Here is a 9,225-nt window from a genome sequence, read left to right as displayed (position 1 = left end):
GATTAAGATTCAGTTCATAGCATCACATCATCACAACATCACATCATCACGTCACTTCACGCCGGAGTCAGGACCTTCGCGAGCGCAGCATGCCGCCCCCTGATCATGTAGTCCTCCCCACGGATCGCTACATCCTCTGCATGAGACATAAGGTGATCGAAGCAGCCATCCTTTGGCTTTGGCTTGGTGCTGCAGTAGGGGCAGTGCCACTTCTTGATCTTGCGGTTGTAGAAGGAAGCAACTCCCTTGGCCTTGATATTCTCCACCTCCTTGGCTGTGAAGGACGTGACGTTGCCCTTGTACACATCATCTCCAGAATCATACTGCGCACATGAATGAATTGCATTAATACATTATAGATTCATATACACCATGTCAAAGGAACTAAATGAACAAGGGATAGGCTTACCTCATATTCTTCATCGTCACTAAATTCTGGATCGTATGGGTCGTAGTCGGTCAGCTTCCTCTTCACCCCCCGAACCATCATCCTCCTGAATATACAATTACATCCATCACTAGTAGCCAATTGAAAATTTAGATACGCACACATGACACATTGATCATAGGGCTAATATACTCCCAATATGATATTAAAAACCCCAACCTGAGTAGCATTCAAAAAAATCTAATATAACTACATATGACATTCAAAACCCCAATATGACATTCAAATAACACATTGATCATTGGTGATGCACACACATTGAACAACAGAGCTAATATAACTACATATTCTGGACAAATTTATATACTAATGAAAGAAAATAACTTCTTAATCAATGGATTCCATTTGGGCATATGACATTCAAAACCCCAATCTGAGTAGCATTCAAAAACAAATCTAATAGGGACCCAATCTAATAAGCATACATGTCTGTAGCATTAAAACCCCCAATCTGTGAGCATTAAAAACAAATATATTAAGCATACATCTGTGTAGCATTGAAGCACATCTAATAAACAGATCTATCTAGCATTTTTGCAACGATTTATCCAACAAACCCTAGTAGAAAAATCCCCATCCCCCCAATACAGAAAACTTTGGCCCATCCGTCAAACCAACTACTCTAACCATCTGAACTACGGTATGAATCCACAATCTAACCAATCCAACTAACTCTACAAGCTAATATCCTAAAGCAAAGCAAGTGCAAATACCTCCTGCTCCTCGCCAGGCTGCGCATCAGGGGTACCGGGATTGACTGCACCGCTCGACGCCGTCACCTTCTGCAACGCTGAGGTAGAGCCCGCCACCTCCTCCACATCCGCAATGATTGCGAGTTTCCCCGCACCGCTGTCGTCGCCGCCGACATCCATGGTCACCGCGCCCTGCAGCTCGACCACATCTCCGGCCGCTGCGCCGGCGTCGCCACAGGCTTTGGCCATCTTCGGGCAGATGGAGGCGATGAATGTGAGGAAGAGGATGCAGTGGAGGAGAGCGAGACGGTGCGGTCGAGGCAGTTGAGGAGAGCGAGACGAAGCCGGTGAGGGAGAGGAAGACGATGCGGCAGGGGGGGGGGTTGGGGGAAAATGGTAGGGGGCAATGGAGGTGGTTCCCTTCTTTATACGATGGGATGTTTCGGGCCTGTCGCATGGACACGTGCTAACCCACAACTGCGGTCAGTTGCATGCACCCACGTATATGAATACTTGTATGGTCAGCATAGGAAACAACTATACGGGTAACTGTCAAAGGTGTACTCGGCCCTACGCGGCCCCACTCGTCAGAGTTAACGGTCAAAGGCATTGACCCGACGGCAGCGTCTGCTGTAACCTGTTCTGAGGGTTTCGGGCAAGGGAGTGGGGAAAAGTGAGCAAAAGTTAACAGAGTGGGGATGAATGAGTAGAGCTAAGGAACTAGGGGCAGAGAAATAAAAAACCCTTTTATAATCCCCACACCACTCTAGTCTTCAATTTCCAACAACAATGAATTTGCCTTTGTCATCCCTCACAACTGTACCAGTCGTTCCCATAAGCAAATATTGCCATCCCTCAGGGCACGAATTACCAAAGTAATTGAGAATCTTTTACTTTTTCCTCGTAAAATAGTTTATGCCATTCCCATCATATATACCAAGTTGTAATGGTGATAATCTCACAAGCATTCTGAACCCCCGTAATAGACAACTCCTAATCTAGAAAAGAGAGAAAGAAATCCAAAATTGCTACACCAGCACAATCAACTTCACAAGCTCTTTTAATAATTTCATCTGGTCCTAGCATTCTCTAAAGCTCCTTCGATTTATGGCATTGAAACAAAAAATCCTTCTTATCTTCTAATAAGAACAAGGACACTTGAGTGAAACTTTCAAATGTCTATTATGGGCCTTTGCGGCGTGGTAGTGTGCCTGCGCCTACTCCATGGTGAAGCCTGCCTGCACAGGAGGCGCGGGAGCCATAGCGATGTCGTCGGAGCCCGTCTGCATGATGGTGTCGTGTTCGTCGTTGGAGACCTTGGGGGAGCTGGCCGGCAAGCCAGCCTCGATCCGGCTGGCACGGCGGCGGCAAGGGCAACCACTATGTGCTTTATATCCATGGAAAGGCTCTCCCATAGAGCTTCGTCGCTTGTAGTCATGGCATATGCAGTGCAAGGGAGGAGGATGGGGAGGGGCTTGTGCTGTGGTCTGGACTTAGCCCGGTGTGGGCGCCTTTAAATAGCGGATCCCGGTGAGGAGAGGCATCCGGGTGCGTCAATGCGCGGCGCCGGAGTGAGTTTCTCGGTCGGCGGGCCTGCTTAATGGGGGCATACGGACGAACATGGCATTGAACGTGTGTGATAGATAGCCATTCCGTCCCGTCCAGTCACGCGTCTTCGGCATCGAACGGACGCGGACAACAGAGACGCATCGCGAACGACGCCCTCAGTCAGCGCGCCGCTTCAATGGCGTAGGCAGTGAGAGGGCGCGTCGGCCCTGAACCGTATTCAATGTTGAGCGGCGCGCTCTAAAGCAGCATGAATGCATGCAGCTGGTGCCGGGCGGGAACAAGCGCCCGCGAGGGAGGAGGTGCTTTAAAGCCCCCCACGGCGTTTATTTTCGGTTTACGGGAGAAATCGCGTCCGGACCGCGCCGCGGATTGATATAGACCCGCTTTGGATGGTTTCGTTGTCCGAACATATGCGGGAAGTTTGCGGGTCCGCATTGAAAATCCCCTAAGAGCATCTCCAACAGCCGTGTTGTTGGGAATCGTTGCATGGAAAACAAAAAAAATTCTACGCACACGCAATGATCTATCCATGGAGATGCATAGCAAAGAGGGGGAGAGTGTGTCTACGTACCCTCGTAGACCGTAAGCGAAAGCGTTTAACAACGCGGTTGATGTATTCGAACTTCTTCGCGCTCCAACCGATCAAGTACCGAACGTACGGCACCTCCGTGTTCTGCACACGTTCAGCTCGGTGACGTCCTCCGCCTTCTTGATCCAGCAAGACGGCGAGGTAGTAGATGAGTTCCGGCAGCACAACATCATGGTGATGGTGAAGTGATCTCCACAGGGCTTTGCCTAAGCACTACAAAAATACGGACGGGGGTGTAAACGGTGGAGGGGGGCGTCGCACACGGTTAGGCAATTGTCTGTTGTGTGCTAGGCGCCCCCTTCCCACATATATATTGTTGGGGAACGTAGTAATTTCAAAAAAATCCTACGTACACGCAAGATCATGTTGATGTATAGCAACGAGAGGGGAGAGTGTTGTCCACGTACCCTCGTAGACCGAAAGCGGAAGCGTTATGACAACGCGGTTGATGTAGTCGTATGTCTTCACGATCGACCGATCCTAGTACCGAACGTACGACACCTTCGCGATCTGCACACGTTCAGCTCGGTGACGTCCCACGAACTCACGATCCAGCAGAGTGTCGATGGAGAGCTTCGTCAGCACGACGGCGTGATGATGGTGATGATGAAGCTACCGGCGTAGGGCTTCGCCTAAGCACTACGACGATATGACCGAGGTGGATTATGGTGGAGGGGGGCACCGCACACGGCTAAGAGATCAATGATCAACTTGTGTGTCTATGGGGTGCCCCCTCCCCCGTATATAAAGGAGTGGAGGAGGGGGAGGGCCGGCCCTCCTATGGTGCACCCCATGGGGAGTCCTACTCCCACCGGGAGTAGGATTCCCCCCTTCCATGTAGTAGGAGTAGGAGAGAAGGAAGGAGGAGAGAGGGAGAAGGAAAGGGGGGTGCCGCCCCCCTTCCTAGTCCAATTCGGACCAGAGGGGGAGGGGGAGGGGGCGTGCGGCCTGCCTTGGCCGCCCCTCTCTCTCTCCACTAAGGCCCATAAGGCCCATTAAACTCCCCGGGGGGTTTCGGTAACCCCCCGGTACTCCGGTATATGCCCGAACTCACTCGGGACCCTTTCGATGTCCAAACATAGCCATCCAATATATCGATCTTTATGTATCGACCATTTCGAGACTCCTCGTCATGTCTGTGATCATATCCAGGACTCTAAACTACCTTCGGTACATCAAAACACATAAACTCATAATACCGATCGTCACCGAACATTAAGCGTGCGGACCCTACGGGTTCGAGAAACATGTAGACATGACCGAGACATGTCTCTGGTCAATAACCAATAGCGGAACTGGATGCTCATATTGGCTCCTACATATTCTACGAATATCTTTATCGGTCAAACCGCATAACAACATACGTTGTTCCCTTTGTCATCGGTATGTTACTTGACCGAGATTCGATCGTCGGTATCTCAATACCTAGTTCAATCTCGTTACCAGCAAGTCTCTTTACTCGTTCCATAATGCATCATCCCGCAACCAACTCATTAGTCACATTGCTTGCAAGGCTTATAGTGATGTGCATTACCGAGAGGGCCTAGAGATACCTCTCCGACAATCGGAGTGACAAATCCTAATCTTGATCTATGCCAACTCAACAAGAACCATCGGGGACACCTGTAGAGCACCTTTATAATCACCCAGTTACGTTGTGATGTTTGGTAGCACACAAAGTGTTCCTCCGGTATTCGGGAGTTGCATAATCTCATAGTCATAGGAACATGTATAAGTCATGAATAAAGCAATAGCAATATACTAAATGATCAAGTGCTAAGCTAACGGAATGGGTCAAGTCAATCACATCATTCTCTAATGATGTGATCCCGTTAATCAAATGACAACTCATGTCTATGGCTAGGAAACTTAACCATCTTTGATTCAACGAGCTAGTCAAGTAGAGGCATACTAGTGACACTTTGTTTGTCTATGTATTCACACATGTACTAAGTTTCCGGTTAATACAATTCTAGCATGAATAATAAACATTTATCATGATATAAGGAAATATAAATAACAACTTCATTATTGCCTCTAGGGCATATTTCCTTCATATATAGGTGGGAGGGAGGGAGGAGCAGCCAAAGGAGGTGCCCAAGTAGGAGGAATCCTACTTGGGGTCCCTCCCAAGCTGCCCCCCTTTCCTTATTTGGAGGGCGGGGAAAGGCCTCGTTCTTCCGCAACTGCTTCTCCGCCTCCAGCTCCTTGGCCAGGGTCCCCTCCCGGGTTTTGGCCTCTGAGAGCATCCCCTCGAGGCCCTCCAGCTTCAGCGTGAGGTCCTTGATGGACTTGTTGGCCTCGGAGAGCTCCCCGGCCCTGCTGACGGCCGCGCCCTGTGCCTCCGTCAGGGCGCTGTTGAGCGTGTCCTTCTCCTGGGACAGCTTCAGGGTCTGCTCCTTCAGCTCGTCCCGCTCCGCCTCTAGCTCCTTCACCTTGCCGGCGTGAACCTGGGCCTGGGCATTGAGTGCCTCTGCTCCAGCTCACTGGTCCACTGCAAGACAAGCTTCTCCACCTCTTCATCCTTGTCGCGAAGCGTGGCGGCAAGCTTCTCCTTGCGCGCGGCGAGGTCCTCCTCCTGGGAGTTCAGTGCGGCCATATGCTGGGTCCGGGCGGCCTCGGCGGCAGCGGCCAAGTTCTTCGCGGTCTCTTGGGCTTTCTCGACGTCGGCGAGCTTCACGGTGAGCTCCACGTCGCGCTTGGACAGCTCGCCCTGGGCGGCCTTCAGCTCCTTGTGAGCCTCGCGGAACCAGTCCTGCGTCTCGGCAACGCGCTTCTGGAGGTCCGCCTCCGCCTTCTCCACCACCGCCGTCCTGGACTTAGCCTTGTCCAGGCGGGCGCGGTGGAGCACCTGGAGCTTCCGAAAGCTGGCGCCCATGGCGTGGAGGAGCCACTCTTCCTGCGAGCCATCGCCACCAACGCTCATCTCGTCGACGACCTCAAGCCCAGCGGCAGCAAGAACTTCGTCGTTGAACACTTCTCCCTCGATGGGTGTCCTGGTGCTCGACGCGCCAGGAAGGTGGACGGACAAGTCGTCACTCACCCTCAGGTACTTGCCGGAGCCGGAAGCAGCAGAGGAGGAAGGCTGGTCATCAGCCACCTCCTCCTCCTCCTCGGCAGCGGCCCTGCCGGCCTCCCCGGCAGGCCCCTTGCTGGTCTCCTCAGCGGTGGCCTTGCCGGCCTCCCCGGCAGGCCCCTTGGCGGCATCCTCAGCAGCGCCCTCGGCGGCCTCCTCGGCGGCGATCTTCTCGGCGTCCGCCTCGGCAGCCTTGGCGACGTCCTTGATGACGGTGTCCACGTCCTCCGGGTTCACCGAGGAGGGATCTGGACACCGATGAAGGGAGTGAGGCAAGGCCAAGACCAAGGGTCAGCAAGAAAGAAAAAGGAACAGGGACGAAAGGCGAGCGACTTACCAGCACCAGTGCCAAGCCGGGAAAAAGAAGTCCCCTCCCCGCCAACATTTGGCGTCGAGGCAAAGCCGCCGGTGCCCAAGTTCTCCTCCTCCTCCTCCATGTGCATGGGCTCGGTGCTTGGCGCCCTTGCCGGGGACGCCCCTCGGGGCGGCGTGGTCGATGGGGGCGGCGTGTTGGGAGTAGCCCTCTGCGGCTCCTCCTCCTGCTGCTCTCCTCCTGCGTACCTGGCAAGGTCAGCACCAAAGTGTCGTGCCCCTGACACATGTTGGCGAGGGAAGAGTGATGAACTTACGCTGGGGGCTATGCCGGGGGCTGCTGTCCGGGCTGCTCAACACCACCAGTGGCGCCCTCGAAGTACCAGCCGGGGGTTGGCCACCCGCCGAGACCTTGGCCCTCTTCACTCTCTGGGCCAGCATCTCCACGTCCCTGCAAAAACAAAGACAAATCAAGACAAGCGACACAGACTGAGGAGGCAGAGATAACGAAAAGGAACCAGATACTTACTCGTCGTCCGCCTCCTCCTCTGCTGTCTTCCTCTTCCTCCTCGGGCTGTGGGATCCATAATTGAAAGTGACCCCCACATCGGCGTCTGCTGGGGGAGGGGAGGAGGGCGGAGTCTGCGGGTGCGTGGACGGAGAAGAAGCAGATGCCTTCTTCCTCGCTACCGCAGCCTTCACCACCTTCTTCGCCGCCGCGGTCCTCGTCTGACGCGCGGACTCCTCCGGGGACTTTGGCCGCCGCGCGGCCCTGGCGGGCCGCACTGGCTCACCGAAAGTGGCTCGCCGCAGGGCTCGCCCTCTCCCCGTGGCCGGAGGGTCAACAGCCCCGGCCTCCTCCTCCGACGACTCGTCGACCGCTTCCTCGACCAAAGGAGCCTCGGTGCCAGCGCTGCTGGCTTCCCCGGCGGCCGCCGCCCACCGGTCGAGCTCCTCCTCCTCCGCGGCCATCGCGGCCTTGTCCTCCACACCGCCAGCACTGCCGGCCTCCTCGGCAAGCTGTGCCTCCCTCGCCCTGGTGGCGATGTAGTCCAGTTCCGCCTGGGTGGTGTCCTGGACGAGCAGCCGCTCGGCGTCGGCGTTGATGTACCCCTCGTGCAGAGTGTCGAAGAACTGCTGCACCTCGACGTCCTCTGGCTCCTTCCAGCTCGGGTCAGGGCCGTGCGCGTTGCAGTCCGGCATCATGGCGATGATCTCGGTCCGGCGCGAGTTATTGCACAGCGGGACCACTCCCCCCGGCAGCTTGAACAAAGGCCCCTTGAAGACCTTGCCGACCTTCGTGGCGGCCCTCGCGACCTTGTCGGTCCGCTCGACCTCGCCGTCGCGGCCCACATCGAGCTGGAAGAGCCGCTGGCAGAAATGGGCATGCCCCATCACTGTGAAGTTGTGGTCAAGGCTGGGGCGAAGCCGCATGATGTCAGCGGGGTTCGTAAAGAGCCAGGCTGGCCTCCCCTTGTTGTGCAGTGGAGCGATCCGGCGGCGGATGAAGTCCGCCCCGATCATCTCAAGGGTGAGCCCGGCCTCGGTAAGCCGGAGGATCCTGGTGGTGGCGACCGTGAGCTTCTCGTCGTCGGCGTCGATGTCGCTCCAATCGCTTCTGCGGACCGGCGGCGCCCGGCGAACTTCACAGAACGCCGGCGGGTCCTTCTCTTCGATCCAGCACCACCGGCCCCGCCATTCTTCCCACCTCTCCTTCATGGCACCATCCGGGTACGCTCCCTTGGATCTTGGGATCTAGGCGATGCAACCCGAAATGGTGCCTCCCGTCTGGATCCGAGGGAAGAAGTAATGGCGGAAGAGCGCCGTGTTGGGGTGCACTCCGACGAAACCCTCACAGAGGTGCGCGAAAAGGGCCATGCACGCCACCGCATTCGGGGTAAAATCCAAGAGGCGGAAGCCAAAGGTGTGCATGATGTCGCTGAAGAAATCGGAGAAGGGAGGACAAAGCCTGCAGGAAAAATAGTCGACAAAGAAGGGGTACCGATTTGGGGCAGCCTCAGCGCAGTTGGCGGGGATGACGCGCGTGGCTGGATGCCCCGACTTCTCTCCCCCCGTCTTCACCCCCCACAGGGGCCTGAAGGATTCCCGGAGCTCGAACACGTCAATTGTTGAGGCGAAGAAGGCGGAATGCGTCCGCTGCACCGCCAGCACACTCTCCGGCGGCTCCGCCGCTCCGGCATTCTTAGCCACACCCTTGCCCTTGATGGATTTCGGTGCCATGGCGGCTGGGAGAGAAGGGCAAGGCAGAGGGCGGCGAGAACGCAACGGCGGCGAGAGAGAGCGAAGCTCGGGAAGAAGAGGAAGACGAGCGGAGGCTTCCGAGATTGGGATTGCGCGAAGGGTAAAAGGAACAATGCGCCCACGGTTTCCCCTTTTTAGGGGAAGGTGTGGGTCGCGCTGCCCATTTACTACGATGTGACGCATGCGTGCAGGGACCGCCCCACGCATGCCGCCCACGTCACGCGCACCCCTCCACGCCACGCCGCGCCGCGCGCGGGTCATGGGAAGCGCAGCGCGC

Source organism: Aegilops tauschii, chromosome 4 (genome assembly GCF_002575655.3).
Source record: "Aegilops tauschii subsp. strangulata cultivar AL8/78 chromosome 4, Aet v6.0, whole genome shotgun sequence".
Classification (NCBI taxonomy): Eukaryota; Viridiplantae; Streptophyta; class Magnoliopsida; order Poales; family Poaceae; genus Aegilops; species Aegilops tauschii.
Note: the sequence above shows the minus strand (reverse complement) of the source record.